Source organism: Sminthopsis crassicaudata, chromosome 6 (genome assembly GCF_048593235.1).
Source record: "Sminthopsis crassicaudata isolate SCR6 chromosome 6, ASM4859323v1, whole genome shotgun sequence".
Classification (NCBI taxonomy): domain Eukaryota; kingdom Metazoa; phylum Chordata; class Mammalia; order Dasyuromorphia; family Dasyuridae; genus Sminthopsis; species Sminthopsis crassicaudata.
In genome coordinates this window covers 78,542,690-78,566,790 of record NC_133622.1, presented here as the reverse complement: position 1 = coordinate 78,566,790, position 24,101 = coordinate 78,542,690, and the positions used below count along the sequence as shown (strand labels likewise).

The window sequence follows — 24,101 nt, the reverse complement described above, 5'->3', positions numbered from 1 at the left end:
CCTTTATCAGAGATGCTTGTTGTAAAAATTTTTCATTGTTAGGATTACTATCATATTTCTTCCATCCTATTTCCTTCCTCTTTTTAGCCTGTTCATCCTGAAAATTGCTTTACTTATGACTACGACATCCCTCAACCCACTGTCCCTTCTATCAGCACCACTCTCCTTTCTCTTCTTCCCCTTCCTTTCTTTCTTGTAGCGCATGATAGACTTCTATATCCAATGAGAAGTTCAAATGCTTTCTCCCTCATCTCCACCATCTTTCTCTCTACTGTAAAAGCTCTTTTTTACGTCTTGTAGTTATGACAATTTATCCATTCTACTTCTCCTTTCTTCCTTCTCCCCATGTTTCCTCTTTCTCACTTCTTAGTTTTATCTTTTGTAGCTATTAATTTCTCCAGAGATCTTTGTGCTTCCTTTATCAAACTGTTACATCTTTTTTTTTCATGAATTTTTTGTATCACTATCTTTCTTTTTTAGTTTTTTATCTTTTCACTGTATTCTCTTCAACTCATTCCCATGCTCTCCTTCTATGTATATTCTTTCTAACTGCCCTAATAATGATAAAAGTTCTTAGGAGTATCACTTTCCTATGTAATAATGCAAACAGTTTAACCTTATTGAATTCCTTATAATTTCACTTTTCTATTTACCTTTTTAGGTTTCTTTTAAGTCTTGTATATTTGAAAGTCAAATTTTCTACTTAATCTCTGGTCTTTTTATCAAGAATGATTTAAAGTCCTTAATTTCATTAAATATTCATTTTTCTCTGAAGCATTTTCTGGGTAGATGATTCTTGGTTGTAATCTTAACTTTTTGGCCTTCCAGAATATCATATTCCAAGACCTTTGATCTTTTAAGGTAGAAGCTGCTAAATTTTGTGTCATCCTGACTCCATGATATTCAAATTAATTATTTCTGACTGCTTGCAATATTTTCTCCTCGATGTGGGAACTCTAGAGTTTGGGTTAAAATATTCTTGAGAATTTTCATTTTGATTTCTATCTTTTCATTCTTTTTTATTTTGTTTTTTGATTTTTCATGAAATCAGGGCCTCTCCTTGCCCAATTCTAATGGATAAAGAAATTATTTTCTTCAGTTAGCTTTTGTACCTCCTTTTCCATTTTGCCAATTGTATTTTTTAAGCTTTTCTTTTCTTTGGTAAAGTTTTATATGTCTTTTTTCCATGTGGCCAATTTTATGTTTAAGGAGTTCTCTTCAGTATATTTTTGTGCCTTTTTTTTTTTTACCATTTGTCCTATTCTGTTTTTTAAAGCTATTAATTTCTTCAGAGTTTTTTGTGTTTCCTTTATCAAGCTGTTGCATCTTTTTTTTTTCATGATTTTCTTCTATCACTATCATTTCTTTTCCCAATTTTACCTCTCTCATTTGATTTTTATAATCCTTTTTGAACTCTTCCAGGAATTCTTTTTGAGTCTGAGACCAACTCCTTTTATCTTTGAGTATTTGAATATGCTAGTTTTGACTTTGTTATCATGTGAGTTTTGTCTTTTGCTATATTCTGTCACAATATCTTTCTTTGATCAGATTCTTGTTTTGTGGTTTTTTTTTGGTTTGCTTAATTTTCTAATATATTTCTTGACTTTTAACTTTATGTTAAAGTTGGATTGTGTTCTTGGAGTGGAGGGGATATTGTCTCAAGTTTCAGGTACTTTGTATGCAACTATTTGCAGAGCTAGTTCTGAGGGTCTATTAAGTTTTCATTTCTTCCAAAGAGTTATGATCTAAGGAGAGGTGTGTTTACTACTCTTCAGCCTATGCTTTGGTCTGTGAGCTACCACAAGCACCCCTCCTTGGGACCTGTTCCTCCACAGCCACAAGCTTTGTAGTATTAGGGCTCCTTTTCATCCTGAGACTGTGATCCCAGACCAGGACCCAAATTCGCAATAGCATCTCTCACCCATTATCCGCAAAGAGATTCTTGTAATCTTCTGATCAGAAGTCCTGTCTCTTGCCATCTATGAGCTAAGAGCTCTGGAAAATACAACTTCAATTGGCCCCAAGGCCTGTGCTGGATTATATAATATTCTTATCCTGGTATAATACATATTTTCTGCTGACCTTCTAAGTTATCTTTGGCTGGTAAATTGTTTTACTCCATACTTTTGTGAATTCTGCCATTCCAGAATTCGTTTTGAGGTGTTATTTTAAAGTTGTTTGGAGGTGAATTTGAGAGAGCGCAGGAGAGTCTCTAGCTTTTTTCTACCATCACTTTTGCCTTTCCACCTTGTGAATATGGTAGGAGGTATAAAGAAGTATATAAAGTATATAAAGAAGGTATAAAGCTTTACAATGTAATGAGAAACTTAGAAGCAGTATACTTTTTAATTAATTTGTTCTAAAATTTAAAAGTACTTAGTTTTAAAGTGATCCTTTAGTCAAATATTATATTTTAATTTTTATAAGCTTCATATCACAGTGTGTTAAAATTATACTTAAAATGTGTATTTAAAAATAGTGCAAGTTTATCAAATTTCTTAAAGCAAAGCAGGATGAACATAGTGGCATTGGAAAATGAAAGAAAGAAATAGTTATGAAAAATGTTTTAAAATGACAAAACATCAAAGAATATGAATAAGTAGTTTTCAAAGGAAGAAATCCAAACTGTAAACATGTAAAAAATTGCTGTAAGTCATTAATAATCTGAGAAAAGCAAATTAAAACAATTTTGATGTTCCATCTCTTATCCATTACATTGGGAATAATTGGTTGACAAAAATAGGAAAATTACGAATGCTGCAGGAGGTATGAGGAAAGCAGGTGTATTAATTGATTGTTGGAAGAAATGTGAACTGGTTTAGCCATTGTAGAAAAACAATTTCGAACTATGCCCCAAAAAACTATTAAAATGTACATGCCCTTTGACTTAGCACTACCTTATTCAGGTCTATATACTTCAAAGAGATGAAAGAAAGAAGAAAAGGACCTGTATGAACAAAAAATATAATACTGTAAAAATAACTTAAAGGTTATGAATACTCTCAATATTATTTCCTAATTCTTGTATTTACTCCTGTTAACACATTTTGGTGTATTCACAGTACATTTTATATTTAACTTGTTTTTAATGTTTCCTAGGCCTTTTTCTGTTGTTTTGTTTTGTTTTGTTTTGTTTTTTGCTAACCAGTGTTTATCTATTTTTTTCTTTTGGTCTATGTGATTATTACCTTTCTTTTGTTCCTTTTGAACTTTATGCCTCTTTTTGTAGACCTTCAAAGATCGGTTCTTTTTGTTCTATGTAATTTGGTCTCTGACAAGTCTTCCATAATAGTGACTACTAGGCTGATCCAATATATAAGCCACAGAAAAATATTATTTATGAAGTGAACAAAATCTTAGTCCAAGACAAGTGCTCATTTTATTTTCTACTACAGTTTTATATCTATTAAATTAGCATTAAAACGAAGTGAGAGATTGGGGAGGGAGATGAGAATGTATGAATGCATGTGAATTTGAGGTTATAGGTAAGTTGTAGATGTACAATCAAGATAAAAAAAAAGATTGGAAAGACTTTGGAATTGACAGAAATCCTTGCCTTTAGACTTAAAACTTTTAGCCAAAAGATTGAAGTTTAAATCTGTTTAGTTATATGCCTGTTTTTCCTAAGTCAAATGTCTTAATCATTTTATGGTTTTGCAAAATACCATTGATCACTGCAAAAGTATTTATAAAATTTTACTCAACATGTATCAGGTACTATGTTAGAGATGGGAGATAGAATAACACTAATGTCTCCAAAGAATTTACATTTTATTGGGGAGATACTATGTAAGTACAGAAGAAATACAAAATTAATGCAAGACAGTTTAAGGAATGAGAACAAGAAATAGGAGGCTGGGACCTGGAACAAGGAATATAATCAGGGGTGGAGGTTTAGATTTGAAAAGGAACCTTTTTGGACTTGCTTCCTTCCCTTATTAGGTTCCTTAATATGTATTCTTCCTCCATAAGAATGTAAGCTCTTTGAGAACAGGTGCTGGCTTTCTTTTTGCTTGTATTTGTTGTCCAGAGTTTGTTTTGCATAGTGCTTGACTGATTGATTGGTTGGTTGAGAATTAAGAAGGACTTGCTCTTCCGGATAGGAAATAAAAGAATGCCTTTGCAATATAAAAATTGTGTCTACTACTATAGACACCTGCTAGTAATGTAAAATAAAATATTTTATAAAATAATAAAAACAATAAAATGTAAAAAAATATTTCCAGAATAAAAAAAAAAGGGGTGGAGAGTGAGGACACTAGCCTTTGTGGGCAGCAGGACAGGCTTCCTTTAGAAGAGTTGTATTTGGATTCAGTTTTGAAAAAGGTAGATGTTTTGTGATACACAGGTCAGAAAAGTGTTGCACAGGAGACTTCCTTATCAAAGACATAGAATTTGGGTGATGGAGTGTCATATGTGAAAATTAGCAAGGATAGCTGTTAAGCTATAAAATATGGGAATGGGAGTAATACATCATATAGCTAGAAATATAGGTTAAGACTAGGTTATGAAGGACTGTGTAATACTTACAGTGTTGCAGAGAGAAATGTAGAAATTTGGTGATGAATAGTGTAGGAAAACTAAAGAGCCCAACTTGGTTGCTACTGCCAACTTCACTTCTATTTATACTGTTACCTTCTCCTAAAGAAGATTCTCCCTTTTTTCTCCACATTATTCTCCATTTTTTTGTTTTGAAAAATTTTTAAACTGTAGGAAAAAATAAAATGATGTTCTTTTGTTAGTATTGAGGTCTTTCTTTTCACTTCACAGATAAAGTTGTTTTACATTGTCATTTTCCCACTTCTTTCTTGTCCATTTCATGATTGTAGCCATCATTTCTATATGGATGATTTTCAAATCTGCATCTCTTAGCTACATTCTCTTTTCTGAGCTCCGTGCTTGCTGCTTATCTTTACCTGAATACCCTTCTTGAAGTTTACATTTGAAGTGTTCATAACTTCTTAACATATTATTCCCTCCCATCCCACCTTCTCTTAACTTCCCCTCTTCTTTTAATATTCAATTATCATTCAATCATCTCAATCATCAAAACTTGGAATCTTAGAACTCTTTTTCTCTTTTGCCTCCTCATATCCAGTTTCTTGCTGCACCCTCTCAGTTTTATTTCTCCTACTTTTTTTCCCCATCTCCCTGGTTCATCCTATAGATTAACTAACTATGTGAACATCTTCCTGATAGCACAGCTATAATCATGTAATTTTCCTGTTTGAAAACCCTTGGGGACTTGTCATTGCTGGTAGAAAAAATAATCTAGGTGTTGTAGTGTGAGATGAACTCTGTTTTAGTTTTGTTTCTATTATTCTTATTTGTTATTTGAATACTTTTTCATCAGTAGGAACTTATAAAGCATACACTTCCACCTTCCTTGACTGTTTTTCAATGTACATTATGAGAGAGTCATCTGTAGAGTTTACAACATTGGAACTTACTTTTAAAAAGTGTTTCAATAATCCTTATTGTTTTTAAATATCATAGTCATTGCTCAATATACCCTCCCAATTCCCACCCATTGTACTCACAAAGAAAAACAATTAAGTAATAATGCCAGTCTAATTTATCAAGATTTCCTTGACTCTTCTTCATATCTCCATGTCATATTGTTTCCTACTTACCCACAATGTTCTGTTATGCCACAGTTCTCTTTTATTATCCTGACTCAGTTTCCCTAATTTTCCTGACTCAGTCGTCCTGCCTTGGTTTCCCTGCTTCTCAGTTCTGCAAAACCTCCTCTCCCTCTTTATCAGAATACTTAATAAGAATCTCAGAATGCCTCTCCCCATCCCAAACTATTAGAATATCAGATACTGTCTTATCAAGATGCTTCTCCCCAAGTCCAGGATGCTTCCCCCTGATTATGTCATTTCATCTCCAGAGGCTCACCCCACCCTGTCAGAGTCCTGTTCCCACTCTCAGAACCCTGACTCCACCCTTGCCTCAGTCTACTCTATGTGTCTGAGCCACATCTATATATGTCATTGAGAACTCTGATTGTTTGCTGGATTCTTGGAGACTAGTCTTATTCAGCCCTGGAATCAAACCATGGATCCATTTGATTCTAATATATTTCTCCATTTAATAAATTATTAAATATTCTCTAATCTCTTTCTTGCTCAGTTTCTCCAGCAATACAGTTAGTTCTACCTGGAATATATTTTCTTCTCTATATTATATACTTCTCTCTTCTATCACTTGCATCCCTCCCCAGTTTCTTCTTGTCAGAATCTTGCCCAAATCAAATGTAACCTTCCTTCATGTAGTTATTCATGACTTTCCCAACCTGTAGTAATCTTTTCTAATATGTACTTTCATATAAATATTTATATTGGCTTATATGTTTCCCACAATATGTCATATTTTGGCCTGTACTAAAATTATTTGTTTACATGTTATTAGATTGTAAGTTTCATGAGAGGAAGTTATTAATTTTTTGGATCCCCAGAATATCTTGAACTTATCATTAAATGTGTTTGAAATGAATCTTTCTACATTCTTATACTTGGAAAAGGATAGAATGGTTCCCATTTGTAATATTATTTGTGCACATGTCTCACGTGAAATTCATGCTTCAGATAGAAGTTAGACTAAGTGATCAGCAAAAGGCATTTTTAATAAAAATAAATGCAATTAAATTCAAGGAGTTCGATAATGCATTTTTTACTAAATCAATAATTATTTAAAAATGTAAAGCAAATTAACTTGGTTTTGAAAGGTAGCCAGCCATTGAGAGCTGTGTGGACATATATATTTTAAAATAGTAAAAGAAAATGTCATAAAAATAAATGTATTTGTATTATGAGGTTTGTGAAGCTTTAATTGGCCTTAACCTCTTAGAAATGTCAGGCATTTGAAATTTTAAGATGAACACAATTTCTTTTTTTGTTTCTTTGTTTCATAGCAGAATGAGCTTGATCATGTTTTATATAATTCATCAAATGTCATGGCATCCGTACCAACCAGATCCATTTTTAAGGAAGAACTTAACTTTTGATAGTAGGACACAAATACTGAGGATGTATTTTTGGACCCTTTGTTAAAAAACAAAAACAAAAAAGACAGTTTCTTTACTTTCCTCCTCTATGGTAATTATACAAAATTAAAGAAGACAAATTAAAAAATGAAGTGAAATTGATTTTCCCTCTTTCTTCCCACCTTAGTTCAGTCCTAAATTCAAACTCTTTCATTTCCTTAGCAGTTCAAAGAACTCTATCATAACTGCTTTTCTTTGTTTCTGTACTTCATTTTTATATCTATACTGCTGGTTGACTTGTTAATTAGCCCTCGCTCCCTTTTCTTTCTTCATTTATCAGTAAGGTTAAGTGATTATTCCATCTACTAGTATTTCTTTTAGAATTGAAATGTGGTACTCTTGTGTCTTTCCCTAAAGCAAATGGTCTTTGATTAAAAAATGATTTGAAAGAGTGGTTCCCTGTCCCTCCTTATACTATACAGATCCTTATGCTATCCTAAACCTTAATCAAAAAATAACTTTTCAATGTATTTGGGAAATGGTCACAAATCATAATGAATTTTTTAGATAGGAAACTATATTTATGTATGTCAATTATGATTTGTTACTTGGTTTTGTTTATAAGTTCTGTTGGAAAATGAGAAGAATGAAGGTGAGATTCTTTTTGTAAAGTAAAATTAGATGTTATTAAGGTTTTTGTCATTAGATATTGAGAAGAGGAGAAAATATAGATGACAGTGGTTTGTGTTTCTGGTCACTGGCAAAAGAGATTAAAGACATGGTATAATCTAAATCTTGCTGTTTTATAGGACACTTACTCTACTGATCAATTTGCTTTGCTTATATTTTGGAAGTATTTTTACTTTAAAAGAAATTTTATGGGCTATGTTTTGTGAATAGTTGTTTTTGAAATTTTTTAAGTCTTAGAAGTTAATATAGACATAATTTGAGGACTTGTGACCTTTAAAATGTGGGTAAGCTTGATACATAGTTATAGACTATTTAATGCTTTGCTTGTGATTCATGATTTTCCTCTTATTATTTTTCATTGTACATCTTAAATTGCATTATCAAAAAAAAAAAAAAAACTTCCATCAAGAGGGGAGAACTAAAATTGAGGGTTTTTTTGGTGGGGCACTTCTCCAAATATATTTAGAATACTAAATAATTTCATATTCAGTAAAAATCAATATACTGTGTGCCCACTCCCCTCCCCCCCCTTTTTAAAGAAAATTCATGTTAGCTAAATAAAGCTTTGGCACTTAAAATGTATGATATTGAATTATTTATTATACATCAAATATTATTTCTGAAAACTTGGTTTTGTTGTGTCTTATCTAATTTAGTTTAGTAACGTGGTACCATTTTCTTAGTGATGAGCAATCATAAGTTCATATGTTTGCCTCTTCATATGAATATAAACCCCACATGAAATTAGTTTTTATAGTACTTCACTTGATAAAACTCTTTTGAGACATCATAATTTTGTGTCTTGGCAAGAACAAATCTCAAGTTACCTTTAGCCATAGTATAAAGCTTTCTTTTTTCTGGTTTGGCTTATGTAGTTTCTTTTGGATTGACAGATGAGCTATTTTCAAGTTGTTGCCCAGATATAAAGTGAGAGTTTTAGTAGAATGGCCAGAATCAGGGGCTCTTAGAAGTATCCCACAAGCTAGCAGCAAGAAGCAGTTTGTGTCAGTGGGAATCACACTTTAATAAAGAAAGCTAAAGCATATGTGTGGTCACAACCAATCCTTGTCATTACGCCATGAAAGCCTTGGGATTTGTGATCAAAGCATTGGGCTAATCCTGTATTATGGGATAACCTTAGATTGAACCTTTCAGATTTTTATTTCAGAAGATGATCCATCACATTCTAGACCATGTTACCTGCCTCAAAGTCCTGACCACCTAGTTAAACAATACAGATTAAAACTATTTTCATCAATTGAGAAAAAAAGTACGAATTATAAATGTCTGGCTGTTCATCTGACAGTGTTATTTACTTATCGGTTCAGCTTTTTAAAAATGCTGAACATGTGTTTTTTATCCCCAGCTGAGTCTTCTCTTCTGATGAATATAAAACATAATTCAGTTTGTAAAATGCTTTATAAGTATTGGAAAGACATGAACTTTGACTTGGTTAACCAAATTTTCTGTGTCAAAGTAGATGGTCTTTGAGCTGCTGTACTAAACAATGTAGTCTAAACAGGGTCGTTGCTATTTCTTACAGAGTAGCTCTAATGTTAGAATTGTGTTCCATTATATAATATAAATGTTATTTAGAGTAATTTTAGAACTTCATTGTCAACATTTCAGTGCTCTATATGTATAACTTAGAAATATAATTGTGGTCTGAGTATATAGATATGTGTACAAACATTTTTTCTGAGTCTTTAACTTATAATCTATATATTTTTATTATCCATCAGTATATTAACCAAATGAGAAGATAGTTTTACTCACACATAGTAAGGTGATCCATTTCAGATCCTTCATATAAAATTTGATTTTTTTCAATTATATTTGGAATTATATTAGCCTCTTACTAATTATGAATTATGTGTGAGTTTTTAACATGCACATTTGATATACCCTTCCTCCTGCAGTCATGCATTTTGAATGTATATCTATAGGCTTCTTGCAAATCCATGTTAATGTCCTTCTTCAGCATTAATTGCTTTGAAACATTTTCTCTCTTTGGGAATTCAGTGTTGTTGTTTTGTTTGTTTTAATCGAGCTATAAAAAAGGAATTTTTCTCCCACTTGGATAATTTCTTTTAAAATAAAAAAGAAATAGTTATATTTACTATATATAAGTAACTGCTTGCTTCTAAGTATACATATTTGTATAATCACCTACTATATATATGAAATGTTAAATATAGAAGAATGTCATCTATTTCAATTTTTTATTCTAAAAAAAAAATGGATACACAATATCCAGTGACAGAATATAGCCATCAGCTGTGCTGTAAGCCCTCATCCTCCTACCACTATTCTCCTGAATTTATTTAGCTCTAAATCTAGCTTAGATGTAGCTCTTTCGCCTTCATGCCAAAATGCACTCTCCCTAAATTAGATAGTGGGGTGAACAAATTGATTTATTGCATGGTTGTCTCATGGGCTTGCTGTGTTTTTCTTTTATTTTGCTTCTACTATCTCCACATTTGTTTCTCTTCCCTGTGTCTAAAAAAAGCAGTTTCAAAAATTCACACAAAAGTATGGTGGTGATCATTGAAAAGGTTATCATATATTAAGCTTAGCAGAATGAAAAAGTTCATTGAAGGGAAGAGAAAATATCTTGGTGTTCTCTAATGAAAAAACTGTCTCATCATCAGAATATTCTTGGTATATTTAGTAATGTGGATTTTAGACTACTATCAGGACAAATTAGGAATCATTATTGAAAAATATTGTGTAAAAACATAGCTAATTGGTAAAATCATAGAATTTAAGAGTTAGGGACAGTGCTATTAAAAAAGGGAGAATATAGTTTACCTCATAAAATTAAATTTTGTGGCATGAGATGATAGTATTTACCTCCATAAATGGCACAGATTTGTGATGAATTACAATGGAATATAGATTGAAAGTGTTCCAGACAGGGAAAAAATGAGATAGAATTGGGACTTAGCTTTGGAAATCATTCAATTATCTCAATTTTCCTATATTAGCTTTGGAAACAGCTGGGTTAGTTTACATTGCTTAAGATTTCGGGAAAGGTAAAAAGGTAAAAAGTTGAAAATCTACAAGAAGACTTTTACAGATTTTAGGAGTTATGACAAAAAAAGAAAATACTTAGTTTAAGCAATCCAATCTAAATTAATAGCTAGCTCTGCAGAGGTGGTAGAAAATAGTTCTGGGAAGGATCATAGTATGAAGAAATATCTTTTCAAAGAGTATCAATAAATGGCTATTTAAAAAAGGAAAAAAAAAAAAAGAAGAAGCTTTACGAAGTAATAGTAGTTCAAAAATAAGCCATTGTCAGAAAGGAGTCCTCACCCTTTGGTAGAATATATATTCCCATATGTTAAAATACCATTTAACATCTTACTCTTCCAAGTATTTAGTGTTACTATGTTTAGAAGTGTTGTGTTTTTTTTTTTAAACTAATCACTACTCAATTAAACCCAGCCAAATTACCCCAAAATATGTTAATTTTTTTTTTATTTGTTGGGAATAAAAAGACATTCCTTCCCAAATACTGTCCCAGATAATATTCCTAATGTTTTGGAGGCAGCTAGATGGCTTATTGAAAAAGAGTACAGAGGCCTGGAAAAAGGAAGACCTGAGTTCAAATCCAACTTCAGATGTTTACAACTCTGTGATCTTGAGCAAGTCATTTTTAACCTCTGTTTGCCTTAATCCATTGGAGAAGGAAATGAATAACTGCTCTAAGGGGAAAGGGACCTGTATGTGCCAAAATGTTTGTAGCAGCCCTTTTAGTAGTGGCTAGAAACTGGAAGATGAATGGATGTCCATCAATTGGAGAATGGCTGAATAAATTATGGTATATGAAGGTTACGGAATATTATTGCTCTGTAAGAAATGACCAGCAGGAGGAATACAGAGAGGCTTGGAGAGACTTACATGAACTGATGCTGAGTGAAATGAATAGAACCAGAAGATCACTGTACACTTCAACAACAATACTGTATGAGGATGTATTCTGATGGAAGTGGAAATCTTCAACATAGAGAAGATCCAACTCACTTCCAGCTGATCAATGATGGACAGAAATAACTACACCCAGAGAAGAAACACTGGAAGTGAATGTAAATTGTTAGCACTACTGTCTATCTACCCAGGTTACTTATACCTTCGGAATCTAATACTTAACGTGCAACAAGAAAATTGGATTTACACACATATATTGTATCTAGGTTATATTGTAACATATGTAAAATGTATGGGATTGCCTGTCATCAAGGGGAGGGAGCAGAGGGAGGGAGGGGAAAATTTGGAAAAATGAATACAAGGGATAATGCTATAAAAAAAATTACTCATGCATATATACTGTCAAAAAAATTTATAATTATAAAATTTAAAAAAGAATTAAAAAAAAACAAAACTGCTCTAATATCTCTGCCAAGAAAACCTCACAGACAGTATTAGTATTCTATGATCCATAGAATCCCAAAGAGTCAGGATTGAATGATTAAAGTGCAACTCTAGTTTGTGTCTCCAGCAACACACACACACACACACACACACACACACACACACACACACACACACACAAACACACACAATCCTCTCTGTATTGTAAGTATCTAATTATGTGTATCTGATATGGAACATCAAATAGCAAGAGTCATGATTAGACGCTAAATTATGTGATACGGAATCCAAATATGGTGGGAATTCATAAATGAGAGCGCTGAGAGAAGTATGTGGAGGTTATGGGATTTAATCTGGGCCTTGAAGTATTGTTAGAATTTGGACCAGTAAGCTAACTTCAGGAAAACTTAGATGGGGAATATATAACTAAAGAAGACTAGATGTGAAAATTAGGTGAAAGACTAGATCTGTGGGTTGGAAACTCAAATGTGAATCAATAGTATAACCAGAAAAGCAGCCATAAAAAGCCAGTGCAAGCTTAAAATTTCTTAAGAGAAAGACAGTTTTCAGAATACTGGAGGCACTAGTCACTTGGTTTTTAAGCATTTATTAAGTACTTAAAATGTGCTAGATTCCTTTCAGAGGTTAAGGATACAAATGAAAGCAGAAATACAGTCCTTACCCTCAGGAGCTTACATTCTAATGGGGGGAGACAGCACACAAGAAAGGAGCTGAAATGGGGGGCAGAATTTGTGATTAAGAACAGAATCTGCAAAACCTCGCCTTTAATTTTAATAAAAGAAAAACCTCCTCAACAGAAACGTTTACAAGTAGAATGGGTTGTCTTCTTAGAAGGAAATGAAACTAATCTTTGATTTCTTTAGGCAAAAGTTGGATTTGATTTAGTTGGAAAAGTTGTAGATGGAATTTCTTGATCAGTTTTAAAACCTTAAGATTCCTTCTAATTTTGAAATTCTTCAGTTCTTTAAAGAGAAAAGGGAGCATTCCAAGAAGTGAACAAAAAATGAAGGAATATACAGAAACAGAAATAAATATGTTGAATTCATGAGGCAATGAGAACAGTGTCTTAAATATACTAGAAGGAACCTCTTGGGAAGTGATAATGAATGAGTATGAATGAAATTAGTAGAATAAAAAATTGAAAACACCTGCTATTTGCACATCTCATAGGGTCATAAACTAAGCACTGGGAACATAAATACAAAATAAATTATAGACTCTGCCCACAAGAAATTGATTCTAATAAGGATCATGGGGTACATACCTATATATAAGTCAAAATGTATTGAGTGCAAAGAAGAGATCCAGAAAAAAGTGATGAGGAAATCGAAGAAGATTTCGAGATTTCAAGAAGAAAATGATATACAAATGAACCAAGAAAAAAGTGAAGGATTTCAACAGGCATAAACTAAGTAGATTTTTAGTGAATAATCAGCCAGATTTTACTAACTGACTACTATGTTCAGGGCACTATGTTAGAAGCTATTCATAAAACATATATATATATATATATATATATATATATATATATATATATATATATATATATATATATATAAACTCTGCCTCTACTCTCAGTTGATTCACATGACAGTAGAAGAGACAGGTTATATAGATGTAAAGACAGAGAAGAATAAAACAACAAAGGACTAGTTAGATTCAGGCGAAGTAGGGCGGCTACAGGTAGGGAGGGCTTCCTAAAGAAAGTAAGAATTTAAAATGTTGGGGACAAGACAAGTAAAGTGAATGATGCTTAGTTGGATAATAGTATTTATATGGGGTAGTAATGACAGATGAGATTAGGATGGTCCAAAAGGCCCATGTGGAAGATCTCAAATGCTACTTTGGTCAACTGTTGATCACTTGAATTTGATCCTGCGAGCAATTAGAAATTACAGCTTTTTTTCTCAGGGATTAGATGAAAACTGAGGGGTTGAGGTTGTGAAACACATAATCAGAGATACCAGATCCCAAAGCCACATTGGCCTGACCCCTTCACAATAGTCTATCTCCTGCTCCTGTGCCTTTCCGCAGGCTGTCTCTCCGCTTTTGCCTAGAGAGTCTTAAGCTTTCTTTAAGGCTCAAGTGATACCTCCTCCAAGAAGTCTACCTTGATCTTCTCAGTAAATTGACTTTTTATATATTTGGTATTTATCTTGCACTTATTCTTTTTTTCCCCACCCTTCTAATTATATAAGTAATTTAAGGGCAGGCATATTTCATATTTGTCATTATATCCCAACCCCTTACCTATGACTTAGCACATAATAGGTGCTTAATAAATACTTTTTGAATGAATTCCTTACTTTCACACAGTAAGGAAGGTGTGGATAGTGGAGCAGGTAAAGGAAAAAAAGCCAAATCTGGAGGAAGAAACCAGATGCAAGAAACTGGGAATCCGAGAGGGAGGCTTGGATTGGTGAGGGAAATTTCTGAAATGAGAGGTGGCTTCCTGGGAGGCGACTCATGAATCTAAAAGACTGAAATTAAAGTAAAATAATTAGCCAAATGAAAAAGCAAGATGGTCCAATGGATAGAGCTCTGAGCCTGGAGCCTGAGTCATTTTTGGCCCCAGATATTTACTGTGTGACTATGGGAAAATCACTTAACCTCTGACTGCCTCTGTTTCCTTAAGTATAAAATGGGAATAATTATAGCACCTATAGCCTCCATTTCCCTTTTAAACGTTGGAAGCATCAAATGAGATTATATTTGTAAAGCACTTAGGACAGTGCCTACCAAGACATAATAGGTACAACTGCTTGTTTACTTTCTTCCTTTTTCCCCCTCTTTCTTCCTCTCTCCCTTTGCCCTTTCTTCTGTCCCTCTCTTCTTCCCTCTCTCCCTTCCTTCCTGAAAGATTAAAAAAAAATATTAACATGCCAAAGGATACAGCCAGATAGTAATGCTTGCTCTTCTGTGGATGTTATTCAGTTTATAGGCTTTTAAGGCTCACTTAGATTACATAGTTGGCAGCATCTTAAGTAAAACTTCCCAATGAAGTGTTAGCCTACTATTTTTGTTAAATTTTTAGTATTCTTTAAGTGAATCATCAGGTCTTTTGCAAAAGACTTTGGTTTATACTAATTCCCTCAGTTTCTTTTTCTTATTTATATAGTTAGTATATCTAGAAATATAGCCAAAAATAAAAGTGACAATGGACATCTTTGCTTTACCCCTAATCTTGTTGGGAAGCCTTCTAACATTCCTCCATTAAGGATACTACTAGTTTTTGATTTTAGATAAAACTATTTACCACATTATGAAACTGCCCATTTATTTCTATGCTTTCTAATATTCTTAACATATATTTATTATATATTGTATTTTGTCAAGAACTTTTTCTGCATCTATTGGTATATTCGTGTTTTTATTATTTCTTCTTAATGTGGCCTATTATGTTTACATTTTCCCCTCCTATTGTACCCACAGATAACTTGGTTATAGTATATAATTATTTCAGTATGTTTTTATTGTCTCTTTGAGTATAGTTTATTCAGTGTCTTTGCATTGGCATGCATTATAGATAGTAGTCTATGGTTTTCTTTTTCATTTATTTCTCCCTCGTTAAACTATGAGAACCATATTTAGCATAGAAGAAATTTATAGGATCTCTTCTTTGCTAGCCATGCAATATTAGACTTAGTTATTCTTTCAATGTTTGATAAAACTCAATTGTAAATTTTTATGTTCCTGAGGAAATTTTCCTTGAGACTTGCTTTATGGCTTGTTCAGTTTCTTTTCCCTGAAACTGGATTACTTATAGTCTCTTTACTGTTTTGTCAGCTTTAATAATTTATATTTTTGTTAACATACATCACATTTAGATTATCAGTTTTGTTGGTTTATAATTTGGTCGATATTTTCTCCCAATTTACTTTTTTTTTAAATTGACAATTTAGATTTATTTTCTTTTTTTTAAATGCCTTATTTTATTTGTAATTTTTCAAAAAGCCTCCATTTCCCTTTGAGTTATATACAATTTTGGTTCTTCTGAAATCATGGTAGTCTATGATTCGTAGGTATGGAACATCATCTGGAGACTATTGGTGTTTTTTTTTAAAAATGGTCTTTTGAGACTAAAAAGTACCTTAGAATATTTGCCTGTGCTTACACTGCCTTTTCCATAGTCAAACCCTAACTATATGTATCAGCAGAACTTTTTGGACACCAGCATTTATAAGTGGAGTTCATAAGCTTCTTTCTTATATTGTCTTTAAACCCTTTAAAAATTATTTTTGTAAAAGTACCAGTGTGCTGTATTCAGATAATTTTATTTCCTGTCTTCCTTCTCCTCTCCTCTCCTCCCCTCTTCTTTTTCCCCTTCCTTCCTTTCTTCTTCTCTTCTCTCCCCACTCTCATTCTCTTTTCTCCTCTTAAGAATGAAATTATAAAGACTCAAAGGGAAGTAATTCCAACAAGAAAGAAAAAAAATTGAATATTTCTGAAGACACTAATATAGATGTATGGAGAGAATTCTTCAACCAAACTAGATTTAAAAGAAAAAAAAAAAAGGTTCACAAACCCAAAGTGAGGCAAAACAACAGAAAAGGAATATAAATGTTTGACATGGTAAAAATGTCAGGAATGCCAAAGCTCAGAATGAGCCCAGTCTGGTGACAGAAGCCAAAAACAACCAAAAAGGAGGGATGAATTAGAATGAAAAGAGGGATCAAACAATAGACACAACTTTTACTTTGGGTGGATGGGACAATGATCAATGTCAGCAACTATTTATTGTTAACTATTTGTTTATTATTATCAGGCATTGTGGTAAATTGCGGAGCAAAAAGACTTCTGTCCTTCTCCTTTGATCTTTTCCCAAATACTCTGTATCATATTTCCCCACCTTTATCCTGAGTCTCTGCACATGATTTATCTTCTTAGATGGATAAACTCTAATATATGTGTATGTGGGTACACATGTGTCCACATATATATGTATAATGAGAAAGTTCTTATGAATTACAGGTAATTCTGAAGGTCTTCCCCTCCCAGATTTATTTACTTAGTTTTTTTTTTGTTTTGTTTTGTTTTTTGCTTTTTTTTGGGGTGTGGGAAAAGGTGAAAGAAGAGAGTCTCTGTCTCAGTCACTCTCTAACTTTAATCATGAAATGGGTGCAGCCTCAGTCAAACTGAGATCTATTGAAGATCTTAGCTTAAAAAAACCAGGTCTGCATTTAATGCTCCCTCTTGGCGTAGCTAGGTCCCGTGGCCTCTGTTCTCTGAGCCCCGTGGAGGAAGCCCCATCCAGAAATTCAATTGATCTATTCTTGAGATCCAAGCCACAGAGATCTTCAGTCTCATGAAAATCCCTCTGTTGAAGTTGGTCTGTGCACTGCAAAAGGTCTCCTCTGAGCTGCTGTGTTCAGGGCTGCTCCTACCAGCATCCACAAAACCCTGGGCCACTATATGGGAAAAAGTGTCTCAAAAATGGTTGCCCTGACCTTGATTAGCAAGAAACTGAATATTGTAGAATAGGAGAAAATCGGTAAGTTGATAATAGAGATGAGCAGCTCTGATAATAAATCTAAATGTGGTGCAAGTACCATATTGGGAGTGTCGCTAGCTTTTGCAAGGCTGAAGCTGCTTAATGAGGTGTCTCCCTGTCCTGCCATATTGCTATCTTGCAGGCAGTGATGAAGTCATCCTTTCAGTTCTGGCCTTCTTGTGATCTGTGATGGTTCCCATGCTAGTAACAAGCTGGCCATGCAGGAGTTCATGATCCTTCCTTGGAGCAGTGACTTTCAAGGAGTCCATCCCCTGTGGAGCTGAGGTCTTCCACCCCCTGAAGAGTGTGATTAAGCAGAAATATGGACAGATATCACTAATGTAGAAGGTGAGGGTGGCTTTGCTCTAAAATCCTGGAGAATAAAGAAGCTTTGGAGCTGCCAAAGAATGCTACTGGTAAAGCCAACTATACTAACAAGGTTGTAAATGGCATGGATTTCTTGGGATCTGGGAAATATGGCTTGGACTTCAAGTTTGCTGATGATCCTGGCAGATACATCTCTCCTTCTGAGCTTGGAGACCTCTCCAAGACCTGCATCAAGGAATATCCAGTGGTTTCTATTGAAGATCCCTTTGGTCAGGATGATGGAGAAGCTTGGACGGATTTACTGCCACTGCAGGCATTCAGGTAGTAGGGGATGAGCTCACAGAGACCAGTCCCAAGTGCATTGAAAAGGCTGTGAATGAGAAAGCCTGCAACTGTGAATCAGTTGTGGCTCCATGACTGAATTTCTCCAGGTGTGCAAACTGGCCCAGTCCAGTGGGTGGGGAGTAATGGTTTCTCATTCTTCCAGGAGACTGAAGATACCTCCATTGCAGACCTGGTTGTGGGTCTCTGCACTGGGCAGATCAAGACTGGTGCCTCCTGTCAATCTGAGCATCTGACTAAGTATAAGCAGCTTCTTAGAATTGAGGAAAAGCTAGGTCAGCAAGGCTGAATTTGCTAGAAAAAACCCTCAGATCAAGTAAACTTCTTGGCAGGGAGCTCCATTTAACAGGCCCCAGTCACCTCTGTAGAAGTCTGCTCCTGTCCTAAGAATGGATTGTGCCAAGTACTAGCTCAGTTTTGTTCTGGCAACAAAGGCCTCTACTGTTTATCTTCCTTCTCCCCTCCATCTTTCTGTAATGCTCTCACTGCTATATTAGAACTTCTTTTTTTTTTCTGTTGTTACTTTTTTAAAACTACTTTTTAAAATCATATTTTATTTGGTTTTTTTTTAGTAAAGCTTTTCATTTTCAAAGCATATATATATATACATATATATATATAAACACATATATACATATGTATATACACATACACATATATATATATATTTTTTTTCAACATTCACTCTTACAAAACCTTGTGTTCCAAATTGTTTTCCTCACCCTACTCCCTCCCTTAAATGGCAAGTAATCCAATATATGTTAAACATCTGCAATTCATCTATACATAATTATCATGTTGCACAAGAAAAATCAGATCAAAAAGGAAAAAATGAGAAAGAAAACAAAAAGCAAGCAAATAACAACAACAAAGTGAACATACTATGTTGTGATCTACACTGAATTCTGGCAATCTTCTCTCTGATGCAGATGGGTCTTTCCATCACAGGACCATTGGAACTGGTCTGAATTACTTCACTATTCAAAAGAGCCAAATCTATCAGAATTGGTCATTATATATAATCTTATTGTTGCCAAGCACAATGTTCTTTGAGGTTAGAACTGTCTTATCAGAGACTGTACCTGATTATCTGCATCTGATACTCTGTCAGAAGACCTTAGTGTCTTGTTACTGAGCTAGAATGATCTGTTTTCACCTGTACCCTTGGTATTGATATGTGGAGCCATATACTTGTGATTCAGCCCCCACAAGTCCAAGGTCAGATCCTTAATGGCTTCTATGTACAGAATAGAAGTATTCAGTAACCTACTGCGGGGAAAAAGGCCAAGGTCTCCCACTGCATCCAGGCCATCTCCAGTCATCCTGATTTGTATCTGGCCACTGAATCTAGATGGCTCTGGAGGGGAAAGTGAGGCAGGTGACCTTGTATAGCCCTCCCTCACTTCAATCCAATTCATCTGCATGTCATGGCATCCCCTCTCTGATGTCATGGTCTTCTTTGAGAACGAAATACAAACAACAACAATACGATCATCTTCCCATGTAGAGATGTAAATAGTTTAATCTTATTGAGTCCCTTAGGATTTCCCTTTCCTGTTTACTTTTTTATGCTTCTCAAATCAAATTTTCTGTTCAGCTGTGGTTTTTTATTTAAGAATCCTTGAAAGCCATTTATTTTATTTTTCCCTGGATGATTATGCTCAGTTTTGTTAATTGGTTCTTGGTTGTAATCTTAACTCCTTTGCCTTCTGGAGTATCATTCTAAGTCCTTTGATCCTTTATTATAGAAGTTGCTAAAACTTGTATTGTCTTGATTCTATTCCACTATACTTGAATTCTTTCTTTCTGGATGTTTTAAGTATTTTTTCCTTTATCTGGGAGCCCTAAAATCTGACTATAATATTCCTTGGAGTTTTCCATTTTGGTATCTCTTTCAGGAAGTGTTCAAAGGATTCTTTCCATTTCTATTTTGCTCTCTGTTCTAGAACATAAGGGCAGTTTCTTGACAATTTCTTGAAAGATAATGTGATGGCTTTTTTTTTTTTTTGTGGCTTTTAGATAGTCCAATAATTTTTTATTTGTCTCTTCTGGATCTATTTTTCAGGTCAGTTTTTCCAATGAGATATTTCACATTTTCTTCTGTTTTTTAAATTCATTTGTTTTTATTTTATTGTTTCTTGATTTCTCATGAAGTCATTACCTTCCATTGTTTAATTCTAATTTTTAAAGAATTATTTTTTTAAGTGAGCTTTTGCACCTTCTTTTCCATTGGTCAATTCTGCTTTTTAAAACATTCTCCTCCTCATTGGCTTTTTGTACTTCTTTTATCATTTAACTTATTTTGGTTTTTAAAAGTGTTATTTTCTTCAGTATTTGGGTATGTGAGTGTTCTTTTACTAAGCTATTAAGTTATTTTTCATAATTTTCTTGAACTACTCTCAATTCTTATCCCAGTTTTTTCTCTTTCTTTTTTTCTGCATACTCTGCACAAAGAGTAAAAACCTTAAAAAAAGAGAGAGAGAAAAAAATAAAACAAAACCCAGCACACATCATCAATACTTGTTTAAATAGAAAGATGATTCATAACCTCACTGAACTTCCTCAGGTCCCCCAAAATAAAAATGTCATCTTTTTCTCCTAAAAAACAACAATAATAATAATTTCATAAGGTTTTAAGGTTTGCAAAATGCTTAATAGTCTTATTTTATTTTATTCTCAGAACAACTCGGTGATGTAGGTACAATAAATATTTTCATCTCCTTTCATTCCTTCTTCCACATGTTACAATTCAGAAAAGTAAATTTCTTATTCAACTTGCTTAGGATCACTATCTAAGGTCACATTTTATAGGTGATAAGAGTTTGAAAACTTAGCTTCTATAAGCTCAATGATCATTCTATTATATTACAGAATGAGACAACAGCATTTCTATAAAGAAAGTTTAGTTCAGTTTGGTCATTTCTAGTGTACCCAACTCTTTGTGACTCCATTTGGAGTTTTCTTAAGAAAGATATTAGTTTAAAATTTCTCCAACTCATTTTACAGGTGAGGAAACAGACACATACAAACTTTCAACTTTTACATCAAAGATATCATTCTAAATTTTCTTAAAAATAGCCACATTCATGATTTCATGTTCCAGTTCCCCCTTCTTCCCCCACCTCCTCCCCTAGATAGCAAATAGTTCAATATATGTTAAACATGGTAGAAATATATGCTAAATCCAATACATGTATACATATGTATACAATTATCATGCTGCACCAGAAAAAAAAAAAAAGCAAAGCAAAGCAAAATAAAATGCAAGCAAACAACAAAAAAGAGTGAAAATGCTATGTTGTGAACCATACTCAGTTCCCTAGTCCACTCTCTGGGTGTAGATGACTCTCTTCATCACTGAACAATTGGAACTCCCTGCCAACTTTCTAAGCTCTCTTGGTCTGCAAAACTGTCTCACTTTGTCATTTTGTGAGTCCTGCCAATGTAAAGTTTGTTTAAAAATCATCATTTTAGGTATCTGGAGAAGGTTGGGAGAGATCTTGGGCAGGTTCCTGCCTTTACTCAGCCATCTTGGCTCAACCTCCTATAGTGATTCCCCTGAATTTTTTTGATAATAAAAGTCATTGATAAAAGATGTTTTGAGAATGCTTACCCAGTATGTATGTTTTACATATGTGCTACTCTATGAATAATTATGTATATTAAATAAACTTTATACAAAAGTAGACATGAAAATGATACATTAAGTTTATGAAATAATATTTGATTCTTGAGTAAAGAACCAGTGGAGTTTATCAGGTAGCAAAGTAAGTTGATTTTAATTGTGCTCTTGGAAAATCATTTTGGCATCTATGTGGAGTATGAATTGAAGGGGAGAAAGACTTGAAGTGAGTAAATCAATTAAGAGGCTATTCCTATTGTCCACATGAGGGATTTTAAGGTTTTGAATTAGGATGATAGTTGTATACGTAGTGAGAAAGTGATGGATGTGAGATGTTCTGATAGAACAGATAAGATAGAGCAAATGATTGGTTATGTGGATTATGGGATGGGGGAAAGAAATTGAGGTTAGTGCTGAGGTTGTAAAAACTAGCCTGACTTGAAAGATGATGGTGTTTTCCATAGTAATAGGAAAGCTTAAAAGAAGATAGTTTGGTTGGAGGAAGAAAATGTAATACCTGTGATTCCTTCACAGCCATCCATTTCTTTTCTCTTCCTATGCCTTGCTCTGCCCTATTCAAAATGAGTAATCTGGCCATCAGGTGAAGAAGGTGGAATTTTCTCAGTGCTATTATGAAACAATTCATAAATGGGTGTATAAGGATCTCTCACAGTAAAAGAGGGAGTTTGGAGGGATATCAGTTTAGACATGGCTATGAAGCAAACTCTATTAAAGTAGCTGTCTTCTTTGTTGATTATTTATATAACTTGACATATAATCAAGATCCCCTCCCCCTGAAATTGAGATGAGATGGCCTCTTGAGGGCTTCTGGCCTCCATTTTGGAGACACTTCCCTAGATCATTTAGAATGGTAGTATTTCTATGATCAGTTCAACAGATAATTGTACACAATTTTGGTAGAAGTTTTTTTTTTTTAAACAATTTATTTCAGCAAGCATTTTATGTGGGGGCTGATGAAAAGATGAAAATCTTCCCAAGATTTCCCCTCTCCAAAAAAAAATAAATTCTGACTATAGAAAGTTTCAATGGTGACAAAGAAGATCAAAACACAAAATACAAAATCAGAAAAAGATACTAAAGTCAAAGCTCTGATAACCAAAGAGTCTGAGAAAAATAAGGTCATAGAAGAGCTCAAAAGGGATTTTGAAAATCAATGAAGAGAGCTAGAGGCAAAATTGGGAAAGGAAATGAGTGATGCAAGAAAATCATGAATGTGGCTATTTTTAAGAAAATTTAGAATGATATCTTTGATGTAAAAGTTGAAAGTTTGTATGTGTCTGTTTCCTCACCTGTAAAATGAGTTGGAGAAATTTTAAACTAATATCTTTCTTAAGAAAACTCCAAATGGAGTCACAAAGAGTTGGGTACACTAGAAATGACCAAACTGAACTAAACTTTCTTTATAGAAATGCTGTTGTCTCATTCTGTAATATAATAGAATGATCATTGAGCTTATAAAAGATAAGTTTTTCAAACTCTTATAAAATGTGACCTTAGATAGTGATCCTAAGCAAGTTGAATAAGAAATTTACTTTTCTGAATTGTAACATGTGGAAGAAGGAACGAAAGGAGATGAAAATATTTATAGTACCTACATCACCGAGTTGTTCTGAGAATAAAATAAAATAAGACTATTAAGCATTTTGCAAACCTTAAAACCTTATGAAGTTATTATTATTGTTGTTGTTTTTTAGGAGAAAAAGATGACATTTTTATTTTGGGGGACCTGAGGCAGTTCAGTGAGGTTATGAATCATCTTTCTATTTAAACAAATATTGATGATGTGTGCTAGGTTTTTTTTTTTCTCACTCTCTTTTTTTTTAAGGTTTTTACTCTTTGTGCCTCATATGTTGAAAGTCATATGTATTTATAAGATCTAGTTCTTTTCATTTGCTAAAAGAAGCAAAAAAGCAGTACTTATTTTTTAATCCATCAGAAATATATATTATGATACCTGGATATTTAAAGTATCATATATTGTACTAAATATTTATATTATCATTGTAACAGCAAATACCTGTAATCCTTCTAAAGAATGAATATATCTTCCTTATTCTACATCAAACCAATTATACTTTCTAAGATAGAATTCTGAAACTTTGGTGTGACAACTACTTAACTTAATATATCTTTAAACTTGTAAAAGTACTTTTTATCCCTTCTCCTTCATTTGTCTAGTTTAAATAGTTTCCAGCCTCTTCTCACCAGGTACTTGTCAAGCATTT

The 24,101-nt window shown here is 33.4% G+C and overlaps 1 protein-coding gene and 1 pseudogene across 4 annotated transcripts in view; both read left to right on the top strand.

The window, feature by feature from the left end:
- LRBA (LPS responsive beige-like anchor protein) overlaps nucleotides 1–24,101 on the top strand; it is a 742,057-nt gene that overhangs the window by 561,643 nt on the left and 156,313 nt on the right. The gene's annotated exons all lie outside the window — the stretch shown is intronic.
- Nucleotides 17,486–18,553, top strand: LOC141546212 (alpha-enolase pseudogene; annotated as a pseudogene).